A 17842-nucleotide genomic window follows, 5' to 3' on the forward strand; every position below is an offset into this window, starting at 1 on the left:
AGAATTTGAACCCGGTATGTCGCCAGCAGAAGTCACGAGCTGTAGTTGCTCCTCCCTTGCATGTCCTAGTTTGGTGACCGGTACCCCCTTCTTCTTAGCTATGCGCAGCACACATCTGGATGTTTGTTATCCCAGATTCGCTCATTTGCTTTCCCCCGTCATCCAGCTGGTCACTGGCCTGTCCACGCTGCCCTTAGACCTCGCTGGATGCGGACCCTCCACCTGCACCACCCTTTTCGGACCGTGTCAGCTTCCCCATCAACCACAGAGCAACGACCTTCCAGAAGGATCCTCCCTCTGTGCTTCCGATCCGTCCTCTGTGCCTCCACACACTTTTCTTTCTCAGCAAATTATATTTCAGTATATCTGCAAAAAATCCTTACACGGGTTCCTACTGCCTTCGGGAGAAAGTCCAAGTTTTTAAGCATAAACTGGCCCCTGTCTCCCTCTCCTGATTGGCCTCCAGCCAGTGTCCCCGCGTGTCCCCCATCCTAGCTGACCCCAAAAGTCACACCTCTGTGTTCCTGTAGTTCTCTTGTCCCTCCTTTTACCTTGCTCACCCCTTGGCAAACGGTTATATCTTCAACACCCAGTTCAGGCTGGATCTCCTCTGACCTCCCCAGGGGTTTCTCTTGGGTACCTCGCCTGGGCCGTGTGCTTTGTCTCCATCTGACACACCTGACCTTGATTTATTTTCCTTCATCTCTGCTGCACTGAGGCAGCGTGACCACAAGGGCTCCTGTCAGCCCTCTCTGTGTCTTCGCTCTCAATCCTCAGTAAGATTTTTACTTAATAAATGAATGATAGGTATATGTACCCATCTAATGTTTAAAGTTCATCAATTTAAAAAATTCTTCCCAAGAATTGTTAGTGGAGTGCACAGGAAAAAAAACTAGAACAAAGTCACATCTTATGCTGTTTGCCAAATGGTTCTACTCCTTTGAGTGATGTGAGACCTCAGATTTGACTTTCAACCCAGTGGATTTTCTTCAGCTTCAGAGATCAGGACATGTCTGAGGTCCTTGTTTATCAGTCTGTGGCTACACAGGGTTCCGTGTTGTATTGCTTATTAATCTACAGACTGCATTGTTCTCTCTCCTTGTTTCCTTCTACAGTGTAGTCATAAGCTTCTAATTACAGGTTACTCCTTAGAATAGATTGTGCTTGATTTTTTTTCTGATGAGAGTGTGGCACACAGAGAGGGCAGATTAACCATTTAGGAAGGAACACGCTTCTTGCAGTTCCGCCAGCTTGTATTGCCTTCCAAGAGCACGGGCAGATTAACCATTTAGGAAGGAACACGCTTCTTGCAGTTCCGCCAGCTTGTATTGCCTTCCGAGAGCACTTCCAGCTGATTGTGGGGTGACTGGCCACCTGCTTCAGATTCACCGGGGAGGCTTAACCCACCCAGACCTCCTGAGCAGAGTGGACTGGGGGCCGGCGAGTTTAACAAGCCCTCCAGGTGATTCTGGATACATTTGAGAAACACAGTTGTAAGTCATATGGATAAAAGGAAAAAAACAAAGTATTAGTCCAGAACTTCAAGTACTGGTTTTCTCTGGTGGAGAGATGCACGTGGGTGGGAAGAGAGTTGGCCCGTTTCAGAAGCATTGCCCGTGTTTGTGCGTGTTAACCAGCGGGGGCTTGTGTTGGGGAGGCTGGGGATCTAGAGCAGCACGAGGTAAGGCAGCTGCTTGCTTATCGGTGTGTTGAGCCGCTCGGGCCTTACTTGGTGGCCTCTTAGGCCACGTGTGATTCCCCAGCACCTGTGTCCTCAGGGCAGCCCCCTTGGCGGGGGTGAGCGGGCCGTGGAGGCTCTGACCTGACCCCTTCCCGGAAGAGGCCAGGAGAGCTGTGGGACTCTCATTAGGCAGCGTCCTTGTTCCTGGGAGCCTGACCAGGCCAGTAAGGAGGGGGCGGGGGAGGAATGGAAGGAAGCAAGCCTTTCCCTCCACAACCCTGTGACTTGCTGGCTGAGGAGGGCGAAGCTTCTTGAAAAGTCTGAGTCAGGGTTAGGGAAATACTCCCTTCCTCGTCTGGGTGTAGACGGAGCCCTGATGTTGGTCCTTTGAGGGGTGTGTGCACGTGTGCTGTCTAACCAGTTAGCCAGGAACCGCAGAGCAAAGGGCTGCCTGCAGCCTGAGTAGGGCCGGTGCCCCAGCTGGGGGTCCCGCCCTCCCTGATCGTTTTCTGAGGCCACAGCAAGGCCCTGGTCACCTTCCAGCTGAGCCTGCTGCCCCCTTTGGGTTTCACTCCCGACGGTGACTTGGTTTTAGGGACACGGGTTATTGGCAGGAGAAGGGATGGATCCGGGGGTCCCCTCCGTGTGCAGGGCCTTCCTGAGAGGCGGTGGGAAGGTCAGAGGCGGGAACCTCTCCGTGAAGAGCCGGGAGAGGCTGCCTCGGAGGTGGGGCGGGTCCCGGGGCAGGGGCGTTGTGAAAACGGACTTCACAGCGGTTTCCCTCGGATTCTGAGGAAGTTAGGTCTTGCGCGTAGCTTGGTGTCCTGGTCTTTGAGTTTATAATTTCCTCGGGAAGGAGGGAAGGCCAAGGATCCACTTTCCCAGCACGGGTCAAAGTTGGGTGACCCGTGTAATGAAACGAACAAACACATCGCTGGTCAGCACATGGGAGAGAGACACCCAGGATGCCGAGATGTTCTCCAGGAGCACAGCAGCTCGGGAGACCCCGCGCCCAGGTCAGGTGCGGCTCGAAGCCCAGGGCTCCGCCCAGGGGAGTGTCCGCAGCCTTTCTGACCTGCGTAGGAGTGACCGGGACCCCTGCACGATGAGGACTCCAAGGTGAGCTCGGAGAGTCGAGGTGTGATTTCTGTGCTGGCGATTCCACGCCTCGCTCTTTTCTCAGCAGTCATTTGCTAGAATTAAGAGGGAAGGAAAGGAAATTCCGTCCGTGGATACACGTGATACAAAGTGGACACGGGCTCCAGCCGGGATGAAGGCGGGGGGCGGGGAGCCCCGAGGGGCGGCTGAGCTGAGCCGAGCTGGGCGGGCAGAGGCCAAGGCGGCTGACGGGGGGGTACGAGGCCACGTGGTGGGTGGGAGGGGCTGGGGGAAGGGGCCCTCCCGAGGCAGGAATGGGGAGAGTGAGATGCTCGCCCCAGAGAAGGTGGAAAGAGCTGGTTTTCATAGGAGATTTGAAGGACTGGGAGGTGGGAGGCCTTGCTTTTACGTGGGTACCGTCCTCCTCTGGAGCCCTCCCGTCTGCCGGCCGAGGTTAGGTCCAGGGAGCCGGCGGCCCAAGCCCAGGACCTGCCCGGGGATGGGGCTCCGCAGCGGGCAGCGTGGAGGCACTGGACATCCACACGTGATGTGTCACCACGGGCCGGGGCTGACACGGGGCCTGAAACTTACTTTTGATGCTGTTACAACTGCGGCTTGAGCCCCGCCTGGGGATGAAGTTTCCTAACAGACTGGAACTTCCCTCCCAGCACAAGAGACACAGCCCAAGCGTGCCGGCCTTCACTCAGATCCCTGCCCCCGTCTGCCTGATAATAAGTACAGTTTCCACCTGTCACTACAGGAACGGCTGTGTGGTGTGTTCTCCATCGTGGCGAGTATGCTCGTGAATAGTTTTTCTTTGCTTCTGGCCCGCGCGGGGGTTGGTACAGCCGAACTGTGCGGCCGAGGGCACGGGGCTCTCCTCCTGGACCACGCCTGCGTGTCAGGCGGACACAAACTCTGCAGCTTCTCTTTAGTAATCTTTTCAATCTCATCTCGTGTAGGTTCTGGCACATCATTGATGCCCATCGATTTTGTTGAATCACGTGTTGAAATTGGTGTTAGAACTACAGGTCGGAGTATCTCGGAGGCAGGCGTGTAAAAATACAAAATCTGTCATTCAGCTGGTTAGTGGGAAACGCCATCCAGACTCTGGCCTCGGTCTGTGTCATCTTGATTCGGCTTTTCTTTCTGATGAAGTGTTTCAGGTCGGTTACCAGACTGTTCCTCCCTGATTTGGGTCAGCTGGCAAAAAAGCAGAGCTGCAAATACATCCTGGATGAGTGTATGGCTGAGTTCATGAAAATGTTTGCAGGAGAAGGTTACTAAGTGGCTGTTTTTTTTAGCATCGTGGTTCAAGGGCTCTCTACTGTAATAGGTCAGCATTTCTGCTATTAATTTCAATGAGCCTTTCCTTTTGCTTTAATAGGAAATCTAAAAGTGTCTTGGAATCAACCATCCCTAAAACTTGAGGAATGTTGTAATCGTATGTATGAACTAAACGAGCCAGTTTGCTTAAGTTGAATGGAAATTGCGATTTGCTGCCCACAGTGTGGGGTGTAGGGTCAGGTGAGAAGTGCAGCTAGGAATTGCTGAGATGCCCAGTGACATTGGCTGGCGATGTCGGCAGCAATCAGAGTGGAGTAGGAGAGGGCTTTGCCCAGCTGTCTCCACGTGGCTGATTTCAGTGATTTATAATTGCGTGTCTGTGCTTTGGCCTGTAGTACTAAGGACTGCAAACGGACTGAGCTAACCAGCGCAGCTTCAGGAATCTCTGGCTGGTACATGAATATTACATTTAATTACATTAAAAGTCCGCCATTGCTTATTCCCCGTAAGAGACACAGCAGGTCATACCTCATCATCTGTTAGGCACTCACCAACCTATAATTCACCTGGTGCTGGGCCCCGACCCCTGAGGGCACCAGAGAAACAGGAGAGCCGGGGACAGCTCTGAAGGTGTCAGTGCTAGCTGAGCACCAAGCTAGTTCTGTGGGGAGACCGCGTTCCCGCTGCGGCCTGGAGTTTACATTGTCAGGTTCCCATGACCGCCTTCCACTACCTGGGGGCTTTGGTTCTGAAGGCTGAATCTGGTTTTCTGTCTCTCCCTTATTTTCGCTCGTTTTGACTCTCACACGACTTCTTGAGAGGGTTATTTCCTTTCCTTTTGTAGCGTCATGGGGAGAGTCATGAGAAAACTACCAGGGAAAGGAGGAACCAAGTCAGTGCTGAGACCCCCGGGGTCAAGCCAGGCTGGTTCCGCTGACCTCGCGTCCAGGACGGCTCCCAAGACCGCACGTGGAGAGGGTTGAATTGATTTATTTCTTACGAGATTCTGGCTCAGGTTTCCTTTAAATGTTAGTTGTTATTAACTTAAAGTATTCAAAATATGATCTGACAGGCAAGTTAGGAGCATAGAATTACATCATTCTAGCACTGCTAGCTTTTAGACCCACATGAAATACACCTTTCTGGTGTTTGTGAGATCTACTGCATTTGATTGTCAGGAACCAGTTAAGAGAGCAGGATGGCCGCCCCAGCTTCTCCGAAAGTGCCCCCTGTCGCTGGGTCCTCCGGGGCCTCACTTCCTGTGGGAGAAGGCCGTGGTCTGAGTGGGCCTCTCTGCGGGCAGGGCCTCTTTGCGGGCAGGGCCTGGGGGGCCAGGAGGCTGAAGGCTGAAAGCGCAGGGTGATGCGACCCTCCAGGGACTCGCGGTTACCCTGTTCCGCTTCCTCTCCCGTCCCTGTCCTCAGGGTCGGGGGTGATGGAGGAGGGTGCGGGTCCTTTGCCTTCAACCACCCCCAGTCTCCCCCCGCTCGTGGCGGCACGAGGTTGAGGCCTGGCACTGGGGCTGGATGATCCTCCCGCTGTCCTCCTGTCACCTCTGCTCCCCCCGAGCACAGGCCGATGACCTGCTGGTTTCTGGGGCTAGACTCTGTTACCCTGACCCAGCCCTGCTGAGGATTCCCAGCGTCCTGTGGGTCCCCCTGGGCTTTCCTCGAGCCCCTCAAAGCCAGCAGGCTCTTTGAGCTGCAGCTCAATCCCGAGTCTTAGTGAGAGCCGTGGGTTCCTTGAGGTGGACCGTGGAGAGACAGGAAACAGGAGCTTAAGAGGGGATGTATGTCCGCACTTCATCCTCTTGTCAGGTGAGTGCAATGTCTTCATGGAATCAGTATCTTTAATATCTATAAACACATACTGATCGTTTTAGAGTGAGAATATTTTTCAGTTGCTGCATTAACAGTCAAGCTGCATCCTCCTAAACATTAAGGTGATGGTGCCCACGTGAAGTGTTAAAGGGGCAGTGTTGTACAATCGTCACAACGATTTGCTCTTAACGTCGGCACAAGAAATTAGCCATAGAATCTGTGACTTTCAGAATGCATTAGATGCAATATTTTGGGCCAGTGAGACTAATACTGCACATAAGTGGGAAAACTGAGTCTCATACATACATTTTAATTTATTATGAAATTAATATGCCAGATTTGCCTAACAATTTAGGAACATTGCATAACTTATAGTGACAGTTCATTTACGAAAGAACTAGGGTGCCTTTTTTTTTAAGCCATAAAACAAATTGGAGAGCGATTCTTGTCCCATAAGTTATTTATGTAGGAAGATGAATAAAAACATTAAGCATGATGAATGCATTTGCTGTGACAGGGTTACAGCAAGAACAAATAATAACGCATGCCACATTTTTAATCAGGCTAAAGAATTTTACCACACAGCAAATTAAGGAATCTTATTTTTATCTGGCGCAACATTAAAATTGTTTTATCATGCACACGGCATTGAACACACATTGCCCATCCCCCCAAACTAGTTGAAACTCCTTGAGGACGGCGGCCACGTCTCCTGTCCATGCAGCCTCTGCGTCCAGGGTGTTATCGTACACACGGTTGGTACTGGCTCAGCGTCTGCTGGGTAAAACCTGAACTTAAGAGTGACTTAAACAGTTTTTGGGTTTTTTTTTTAATTAATTTTTTTTGGAGTATAGCTGGTTTACGATGATGTGTTAGTTTCAGGTGGGCAGCAAAGTGAGTCAAAGTGAGTGGACATACACATATAGCCACTTTTTTTTAGATTCTTTCCCATATATATAGGTCATGACACAGTGTTGAGTGGAGTTCCCTGTGCTATACAGTAGGTCCTTCTTAGTTATCCATTTTATATACAATGGTTTTAAGTGAGCTAGTCTTTATGAGGAAACGTACATGAAAGAAAGGCAGTGACTTCCTTTTGAATAGTTGTTTACCTAAAAAACCTGAATGATGATTTGATCAGAAGCAGGTTGGTATTTGGGGAGGTGGCTTTTCATGTATGGCTAATCTCTGAGATTAGTATGTAGTAAAAATTACTCTAGAAAAGCCCTTGCCTTGACCATAAAGCTTAACATTCCCGTTTGAGTATATAATCTCTCTCCAATGGGAGAATGAGAGGAGCGTCTCTGTACGAATGTCTGGGCAGTCTGATCCATGGTCTTGAAGGAATCTCTCTACTCGTTCTGCCCTAATAGTAGACCTTTATTCGTTAGTACATTTCACTCTGAGGATTAAACGTAAGGAGTTGCATTTTCTGCATCCCACGTAGGGAAGGGTCGGATGCGGGGTCAGAGACCGCATTGCCTTTTGTGCTGAAAGTAGGGTTTCTGTGATGTGAAGGAGCCTGGAAGTCGTGGCAGTTCTTTGACTGAGTTATGTTATGTGAGAGGCAGCCCTTCTGGAGCTGGGCTGTGCACGGTCGCTGTTTTGATCCAGCTTGAACTATTCAAGAAAGGCCTGTTTGGTTGGTTACTGCTCCCAGGTCACAGGACACATCAGCGTGACAGTAAAGCCAGGGTGTCACTTATGTTTGGCATTTAACCTCACTTCGTTGTGGTTTTAAGATGGTCACGGGAGGTTGCATATGAGGCAAGAGCGGATGGGTGTGGCTTGTCACCGATATTAGAAAACCGGGACGATCGGGTGGGCAGCTGGAAGTTGACTTTATGTCTGAAGTTCATCATCAGTACTGTCTTTGGACCGGAGGTGCAGTATTTCTGCTCCACTGGTACGAGTGCCCTGTGTGTTTCTCGGCCTTTCCTTTAACGATGACCTTGCTCATCTAGGTGCCATCAGGGTCCTGTTTGTAACCTGCTCAGGAACCTGGGTGATCAAAGCCAGTGCGAGATTTACTCTCAAGCGACCTGATGGTTTAAGTGCCAGGGTTGCTGCTTAAGTTTCGGCTTAAGTACCAGGGCCCACAACGGCTTATCTTCCAGCGAGGTGCGTACTGACAGTGCCACAGAGGGCGCCAGGTACAGGCAGCCGAGCAGGAACTGCGTGTGGAGCGTGTGGATTCCATAAGCGCCGTGAGTTTGGTGTCTTCTCGTTTTTATTAATTACATTTAATTTTTGTTAATAGTAATTATATCTAATGTAGTAATTTAATAGTAATTAAGTTTCACATTCCCAACAACGACCCCTTCCCGGCGGCCTGGCGTCCCTCGGTGGCCGAGCGGCTGGACGTCCGCGTGCTGAGCCCCTCAGAAGCCAGAGGCTCTGCGTCCCGCTCGTCCCGCCGGCGGCCCCTGGCCATCCTGCCGAGGGGCGTCTCCCCCCCACCCGGGCACTCCTGCCATCTGAGCTGCCCTGCATTTTTCAGGGCGCCTGGCGCTTCCCCGACGTGCCGTGACACTGTGCGCGAGTGTGTTCCCTGCAGGGCCCTATGCGTGGACGTCCCCGCGTCCCAGCACCTGGCAGGGGGCAGACCCCAAGCCCACTGCGGGTGAGTCCTGCTGGGCTTGTACCAACCGTGCGCCAAGGAGTGATGTCCGTGGGCAGGACCGCAAAGGCGGGCGGGCTGGGTCCATCCTTCTCTGTGCTGTGGACGGAGTCCTGTCCGCCCAGAGGTCCCATGTGGAAGCCTAACCCCCAGTGGGATGGACTTAGGATGGCGGGGAGGTAATCGGGGGGTGAAGGGAGAGCCCTCCTGCTGGGCTAGTGCCCCTGTGCGCAGAGCCGGCGAGGACCTCCCCCCAGAGGCAGCCACGCAGGCGGAGGGGGGCTTCCCGGGAAGCCGGCCCTGGCTGCGGACTCCCTGCCTCCAAACGGCGATAATAACATCTGCTGTTTAAGCCCCCAGCCTGGGGAGTTTTGTTACAGCAGCCTGCGCTGACTAAGACAGTATGTTTCCAGAAAACATTTGTCTGGAACACGGTCTTTCCCAGACTCCTGTCTCCCAGCGGAGCCATCAGCTGACAGCAGGGCCATGGGGAGACCGTCTAAGGGGGGGCGGCAGCGTTCGTGTCAGCTGAGTGCAGGTGCTGCTGGGAGGGGGCAGAGAAGCTTCCTTTTTGTGAGGATGCACTGATTGAAGCTTTCGGAGTAGAGCACGCAGTACTGCCGTGGGGTCGTCTGTACGTGGTGTTTATGGGACTGTGATTCCAGTGCAAGTACCGGAGATACAGCTTTTGAAGAGATGGTTCTGGGTTTTGCTTGTTTTGAGATCCTTTAGGATAATTCAAAAGATCTCCTACAGAAAAAGCCTATGATTTATGTATTCACACTGAAACTCTTGGATTCTGATTTTTTTCTTTGAAAATTTTCTTAAAAATTAATTTGTTAAAAATGTAAACTTTTCTAAGTTATTCCCCACTCCTGCCCCTTTTCTTGAATTGCTTTTCTCTGTGCAAAAAACTTGTCAGGAATTGTAGTGCTTGAAAGGTTATTTCTCTAGAAAAATGGACTCACTCCATTCATTTCCATTTTTCCTATTTTTTTTGCACTCCTTGTTTTCCTGTTATATATTTGGTTCTTACCATAGTTTTTTCTATCTTTAGTTTTTTTAAAAAATTTGATCACCATTGAGTAAACACAAGAATAAGTTAGAAATGTAAAAAAAATTTTTTTTCCACGAAGTAAGTTTTCCTGCAATATAAGGAATTCTATTGTGTTACGGAGCCTGTTACAGGGGAATGTGATTAGCAGATCATAAGAATGAGTGAGAACTTCTCCCCCCTTTCTCTGCCATGGACACTGATTGGTTTACCTGTGATTATCTGCTATGTGTAGAGGATGATGTCCTGGCCGATAAAACTTATTTCAGAGTTTGAAACACGTGTTGATCTAGGAGCACAGACAGACATTTCCAGGGGGTATCTGAGAAGACCTTACAACCCCATAAGAGCAGACCTTATAAAACGTGTAACAGTTTATAATGTACATGTTGGCCAGGTGTTTTTTTTAAGTTACCTCAAGTCCTTTTTGGAAATAGGGATGTCTATTAATAAGTCACCCAAGACACAAAGAGTCGTGGCCAGTGTTTTCAGAATCGGCACGGTACTGCCACCGGACAGAGGGTGTGAGGGTCAGAGTCAGGGTCGCGGCATCCTGGGCCATCTTTCAGGTTGGCATCGGAGCTGAAAGCCCAGCTCTGCCGCACGAAGTGGTCCCTATGCCAGCGGATGCCCTGCTTGACCAAGAGCAAGAAGAACTTCTCAAGGAGAGCAGTGTGAATACCCTGATGTTCCAAACAAGCCGATGATGGGCAGAGCAGAGGTGTGAGCGGCCCTCCACGCGGTGTGGAGCTCACAGGGTGGCCTCATCGGCCCCTTGGCTATTTCACTGGCTGCCAGCAGCAGCCATGCTTGATTTTTAAGGCAGCAAAAGAGGCTTCACCCAGACTCTTTGAATTTAGCCAGCCTCTGCAGGAAACAGTTTTTTTCCCCCTGATCTGTAATTCTAATGGCTGACTCCATCTGAATACTTACGTTGGATTTCACCGTGTATGTTTATACATACCAAATATTGAGATGAAGGTGGTAAATTTTGGTTGATGTGTGTTAGTAGTTTGCTAACAAGTAGTTTGTTACTACGTACCACAAACTGAGTGGCTTAAAGGGAAACTTGTTTCTTAGTTCTGGAGGCTAGAAATCCAAGATCACGGTGTCAGCGGGGCCGTTGTCCCTCTGGGGAAGGATGCGTCAGGACTTCAGTATATGAATTTTGGGGGACACAGTTCAGTACACAACAGTGTGATCGGCATGAAGATAATCAGCTCATGGAGGCGTAGACCCAGTAGGGCCCTGGGAGACTATTGGATGCAACCTGATTATTTTGCACGTGAGATCAGTGGGCAGTAAAGATTGTATTATTTTAAAAATTAAATCAGGTAAAGGGTCCTTCAAATGCTGCAAAATAATTAAAGCTCCTTTGTTTGCCCATGTGTCTCTCCAGCCCCGGTGGTCCTTCTCTTCTTTCTCCGACTCTGCCCATCCTCCTGGCTCCAGTCCACCTCCATCACTACCAGGAAACCTTCCCTAGCTGTTCTCACCAGCAGACGGCCCAACTCTGTACCACCAGCCTTTAGTAACTTGGTCCCTTCTGTCTCCTGATTTTTATTCACTGAAATTTGAAATGTACACACCATCTTATGTTTTAATCATGCCATGCATTTATTAGTCTCCTGGCATTTGTTGATGGAAAGATTTCTGGTTCCATTATTAAAAGGAAGTCTGATACATAGGCATGTAAAATTTTTCTGAAATACAAGTTGGGTTGTTTTGTTTTGTTTTGTTTTGGTTTTTGACCATGCCATGCAGCAGGCGGGATCTTAGTTCCCAGACCAGAGATTGAACCTGGGCCCCCTGCAGTGGAAGTGTGGAGTCCTAACCACTAGATTGCCAGGGAAGCAATTGCCCTGAAATACAGGGTTTTTTTTTTTAAATTAATTAATTAATTAATTAATTTATTTTTGGCTGTGTTGTGCGAGGGCTTTCTCTAGTTGCGGCAAGTGGGGGCCATTCTTCATCGCGGTGCTTGGGCCTCTCACTATCGCGGCCTCTCCCGTTGTGGAGCACAGGCTCCAGACGCGCAGGCTCAGTAGTTGTGGCTCATGGGCTTAGTTGCTCTGCGGCATGTGGGATCCTCCCAGACCAGGGCTCGAACCCGTGTCCCCTGCATTGGCAGGCAGATTCTTAACCACTGCGCCACCAGGGAGGCCCTGAAATACAGGTTTTAATCACCTGGATTTTGAAGAGTGGACGTGTGGGGCTGGGCTGTGGAGTGGGTGGTAATGGGCGACCCAGGTAATGAGTGCCTGGCTGGCCTTTCTTTACCTAAATGTGAAACTCGCTGACATTCTGCACCTTGGTGATGTTAAGTCTTTTGTTGGGACTGTAGGTGCAATCATATCTTTGAGAGCTTTAGAAAGCTCCCAGGGACATAAGACTCTGATGGTCTCATCTCTATAACAAAGCTATGGGCTCCTTGAAGGCGGGAACCTTCTCTTTCCTGCTTCATGCCAGCTTCCTGCTGGGGCAGGGCCATGCTTGTTGACCTGTCATACCAGCTAGGGAAGCCAGAGGTTGACTTAATGTAAATAGGTCAACAGAGGAAAATGTGTTCTCTTACTGGACTAGACTCGGCAAATATTTTGAGAGTAAACATATACTTAACCATGATTATCCTACAAGGTTTACCATTTTAATTTTGAGTACTATATGAAATATACTTTTAAATATTATAAAAATCACAGCCACATATTAATCTTTCTGAAAAGTTAAAAGTAAATTTTGTTATTTCTCTACAATGAATGAAAACTTGAACTTTTTGATGAAAACTTGAACTTTTTTTTAATTAAATGAGACCCAGGAGTATGCAATATACAATTAGTGACAGGCCTCACATAGGAAGACAAAATATGTTAAATATCTTAATGGGAAAATCAATGTTTAAATATATTACTTCCCCCCGCTATGACTTAGAATGGCCTAGACATTATGCATTACATGGAGTATGCAGAAATGTCTTGACAATTAATTCACTTAATACCTACATGTATTATCTTGTATTCTTACAGTTAATTGAATGAACAGATTCAGACAACATTATTCCTGAAACTCAAGGCCATAGTATGATTAAACAATGCTGCGTTCATAATTCCTGCTAAATATGAGATACATTTGGATTTTTGTGATGGTATCACTCAGAATCAAAAATTTACTGTCATCCTTTCTGTGAGCTTTTGAAGTCATCATGAGACAAACCTGCCACCTGCTGGTCAAGGCTTGTTACTTCAATCTACGTTTCAAATAACCTGGGCATTTTTCACTACAGCCAAAGAATGTAATGTGGGACTTACCTGGTGGCGCAGTGGTTAAGAATCTGCCTGCCAATGCAGGAGACATGGGTTCGAGCCCTGGTCCAGGAAGATCCCACATGCCACGGAGCAACTAAGCCCGTGCGCCACAACTACTGAGCCTGCGCTCTAGAGCCTGTGAGCCACAACTACTGAAGCCCACGCACCTAGAGCCCGTGCTCCGCAACAAGAGAAGCCACGGCAATGAGAAGCCCGCACAGCTCAACGAAGACCCAATGCAGCCAAAAATAAATAAATAAATATATTTTAAGAAAAAAAAGAATGTGATACAATTTGAAGCAATCCTACATATGGACTTCTGAGATTTCCCAGGCTGTCGTGAATTATTGAAGCTTGGACATCCTAACCATTGTCATTCCCACAAGCCTTTCATGTTTATTCTTCCCTTCTGATGACCATTGATGATAAATCTAGGTCTGTATGTTTCTGGGCCTTTGACACAGTCCACGTTCCAATCAGGCTTCTTTCTCTTGAGCAGTTGTGTGCCAAGTCGGCCCGTAAATGTGGCCAACCCTCCGGCAGAGTCTCACTCCTCTGCCTCTTCTTTCCTGACCACATTGCACACACACACTGGTGCAGCCGCCGTGTCCCTGTGGAGGACCCCAGCTGGACTTCCCCCACTCCTCTGTCTGGCCCTGAGCCCAGCCCAGGGTTGTCCATCCCCCAGGTGTCCCAGAACCTCAGCTTCTTCATCTGTGAAGTAGGGCTGATGACTCCTCCGGGTTGCCTTGAGCATTAAGTCAGGTAATGTGGGAACGCACTTAGCCTCCTGACTGTAAGACTCTCCTGTGCGTGTCCATCATCAGCAGGTTCAAAGACTCGCCAAGATACAGCCCTGTGACTTTTCACCTCATCTGTGTCACCCAACCCGGCTTTTAGTCCTCTTTTTCTTCCCTGTTGTACTTTGAAGACCCGCTTCGTGGGCAGGCAGACTGCAATCCCAGGGACTGGATGTTTAGGGCATCACCATGAGCAGCACAGAAACCGCCTTGAGGCTGGAGAGAAACGTCGGTGGGTCCTGCGAGCTTCTCCATGTTGATTCGGCTGTTGATTCGTCTGCACTCATTAAACCTGACTTTGTATTTGCTAGAAAGAGGGGTAATGGTTATGACTCAGGAAAGAGAGCAAGGGAGATAATTAGTGTAATAAGTGTTAATTAAGTGATAGCCATACACAGTGACCGGGGGAGGTGCTGGGAGCACGAGGTCAGGACAGGACCCTGTCCAGAGCCCTGCGAGAAAGTCCCCTGACAGTGTCAACCCCAGTAATAAGGTCCCTTCCGCGGCTGTTTTATGTGTTGTGTTACAGCTGGATTTCCCCAGGTTTTCTACCTTTTTAGGTCTTCCGAGCTTCAGGTGCCTGCAGTCCCTGCTTCGCCTGCTTCTCAGTGGCGCTGACGGGCGTGGGTGTGGCTGGCGCCGTGCTCGTCCTGGGTAGACGTGGCCACGGTGCAGAGTAAGCGTTCGGCGACCCCGTTCATCTCCTTAAATGTGGCGTTGAGCGCGTTCTTGCTGCGTGGAAAGGGTTCTGTAAACGTCTGTTTGAATTAATGAAAAGGATCTTCAAGTTGTCAGGGGCCTCATTAATTTCACAGTGCTCCATCACTGGCGTTAGGGAACAGTAGACCGGGTGTGCGTCGTCTGGTCGTCTTGGGAATCAGGAGAAGGTGGGCACCGCCTGGGGACTGTTACTTTGCAACAGTTGAACTGTTATGTACTGGACTGTCTTATGTACCGTTGAATTTGACCTACACTTTCCACGGCTCAGACCTGAGCCCCCGGGACTCAGGCCAGCGCGGGCTGCTTGTGGTTGAAGCATGTAGAGGGGGATGTTGATCATTATATTTTCACTTATTATAGACGGATTTGCATGATCATTTTAGCTCCCCAGTAAAGAGATGCAGGGGACGGGACCTCACCTGGAACCTCCTGACAAGGGCACACTGCCTGCGCACGTTTTCCTGCACGTCGCCAGGTGTTTACAGTGAACACAGCTGTGTGGAGTCTTTCCCTCCCACTCTGTCCCAAGCCCCCTCCAATCAGCTGTTCACGCCACCTCTACGCCATGGAGCTGCTTTTGTCCAGGTCACCAGGGACCCTGCCCTGCATGATCCATGGGTCGGTCCTCGGCCGCGGCGCTACCTGACCTCAGCAGCGCTGGGCACAGCGGGTGTTCTCTCCTGACCTCTGCCCTTTGTCCTCTGGCTTCCAGAGCGCACACTGGCCTGGCTCTTTGCCTCATTACTCCTCCTGATCTGACTTGGTCGCCCCCTCACTGCAGCTGTCTGTGTTGTCTTCCCCAGGCTCAGTTCCTAACTTTCCTCTCTCTCTATCTGGTAGTCATTCAAGTTCAAGGCTGTTTACATGCTGCCATTTGCTGACGGCTCCCACTGTAAGCAGCTCTTTGTAGGAAACCGCCCTCAGCAGGAAGCCCCTTTCCTTGTCACTTTAGCAGAGCTGTACTGTGACTTTTCACCAGGCACCCCATGCTCTACTCATCTCCGGCCCAAGCACACCTTTCAGGTCTTCTCATCACACAATACTTTGCCTGAAGTTGTCTGTTCTTTCTGTAGATCAAAGATGTAGAAATGAAGAATCAGTAATTAATAGGTGGCCAGATCTCTTGCCTAGCGTCCCCTCCAGTAATCTCCTGAATGAACTGTGTGACCAAACTTGTGAACAAGAGAACATCTAGAGGAAGATCACGAGGAGTCCACGAGCCTGCACACAGTGGGGGACGGCGGTGACCCTGACCCCCCATCTCAGTGATTAATTGAGATTACTCCCCTCCTTCCCTTTACAACTTCCATGGCCGAGCAGAATCTCAGAGGTGGTTTTGAGGGGACATGGAGTCCACCATCTCCCCACGTTGCCAGCATCCTGATTAAAGGAACTCTTTTTTCTAGCAACATTTCTCTCTCTCGAGTGTTGATGTTTGAGTGGTAAGCAGCCAGACCTGATTGGGTAACCCCACGTCTCACCTCTGCTGGGTCCGAGCCGCCGTCCTCCCGGGCCTGGGTTACTGTAGTAGCCTTTGGACAGGCCTCCCTGCCTGTTCCCCTCAATTCCGCAGCCAGAGCCACCCACTCAGACTGGAGGTCCCCTCTGTCTTGTGGTCGAAATCCCACCATGGTTCTCCCCCTCGGAGAGTGAAAGCCACTGTCTTCAGCTCGGCAACAAGATGCTCTGGCCACCCCACCCTCCTCTCCCAGTGGGTCCCTCTTGTTTGCTCTGCTGCCGCCACACTGGTCCCCTGGCTGTCCCCTGAACCGAAGAGGCTCAAACCTGGGGTCTTGCTGCTCCCTCAGACCCCCGCTTGGCTAATGCCCACTTGAGTCTTTGCTCACCTTCTCAAGGACCAGGCTAGCATCTTAATTTCAGGCTGCACCTCGCCAGCACCCCAAACCTCTCTGCCAGGTGACCCCCCGTGGCCCGTTGTCCCATCTAATAGGCTGTATGATGTACTTGTGTATTGTGCTTATTATTTGTGGTAAACCTCCCGTGCTAGAATGTAAGCCCCATGACAACAAGTGTCTTTATTCACTGATGGGTCACAAACACTTATAACTGTGCCCACAAATATGGGCATTCAAAAATACTGGTTAAATATGTGGATATATCCTTTTGTTAAGCAAAAAAAACCCCCAAAAGCAAACAAACAAAAAACACAGGGGTCATATTGTATAAATAAACTGCTTTAACAAAACTCTTTTGCATGGTGTTTCTTGAATATTTTCCCATGTCAATAGACATGCAACTCAAACTTTTTTTCTAACTACATTAAATGCCAGTGTATGGTAATTCTCTTTAGTGTTTAATGAGTTTACTTGTTTTAATGGTAATGTCTTTTTTTAATAGCTTTGTTGAGACGTAATTCACACACCACAAACTTCCCCATTAAAAGTACACAGTCCAGCGGCAACGCATATTTACTGGAGGCCTGCCCTCAGCCAGGCTCTGTTGCGGGCCCCGAGGACGCAGCCATGAGGAGCATGGCATAGCTCCTTCCTCAGAGATGAGGGCTTGGGAGGAGAACATCAATTAACAAGTGCACAGAGAATTACTTCTTACTGTGGGAGGAGCTACAAAGGAAAAGAGATCAGGCTGTATGGTGCCTGACAGAGGCCCTGGCCTGGCTGGGGGGGTCCGGGCCTCCTCTCCAAGTGTGTGGGACCCAAGTCCTCAGGGTGAGTGGGGATGGGGGGGCGGGGCAGGGCAGGGGGGCACTAGAAGGAACTCGAACGCCTCGAGTTTGGGTTTTTTTTTTTTTTTTTTAAACATCTTTATTGGAGTATAATTGCTTTACAATGGTGTGTTAGCTTCTGCTTTATAACAAAGTGAATCAGTTATACATATACATATGTTCCCATATCTCTTCCCTCTTGCGTCTCCCTCCCTGCCACCCTCCCTATCCCACCCCTCTAGGTGGTCACAAAGCACCGAGCTGATCTCCCTGTGCTATAAGGCTGCTTCCCACGAGCTATCTATTTTACGTTTGGTAGTGTATATATGTCCATGCCACTCTCTCACTTTGTCACAGCTTACCCTTCCCCTCCCCATATCCTTAAGTCCATTCTCTAGTAGGTCTGTGTCTTTATTTCCGTCTTACACCTAGGTTCTTCATGACCTTTTTTTTTTTTTCTTACATTCCATATATATGTGTTAGCAAATGGTATTTGTTTTTCTCTTTCTGACTTACTTCACTCTGTATGACAGACTCTAGGTCCATCCACCTCACTACAAATAACTCAATTTCGTTCCTTTGTATGGCTGAGTAACATTCCATTGTATATATGTGCCACATCTTCTTTATCCATTCATCTGTTGATGGACACTTAGGTTGCTTCCATGTCCTGGCTATTGTAAATAGACCTGCAATGAACATTTTGGTACATGACTCTTTTTGAATTATGGTTTTCTCAGGGTATATGCCCAGTAGTGGGATTGCTGGGTAGTACGG

General features: G+C 49.5%; 1 long non-coding RNA gene across 1 annotated transcript in view; it reads left to right on the top strand.

The window, feature by feature from the left end:
* LOC309633380 overlaps positions 1–17842 on the top strand; it is a 463676-nt gene that overhangs the window by 1516 nt on the left and 444318 nt on the right. The gene's annotated exons all lie outside the window — the stretch shown is intronic.

This window comes from Balaenoptera borealis (genome assembly GCF_965194805.1).
Source record: "Balaenoptera borealis genome assembly, chromosome: 8".
Taxonomy (NCBI): Eukaryota; Metazoa; Chordata; class Mammalia; order Artiodactyla; family Balaenopteridae; genus Balaenoptera; species Balaenoptera borealis.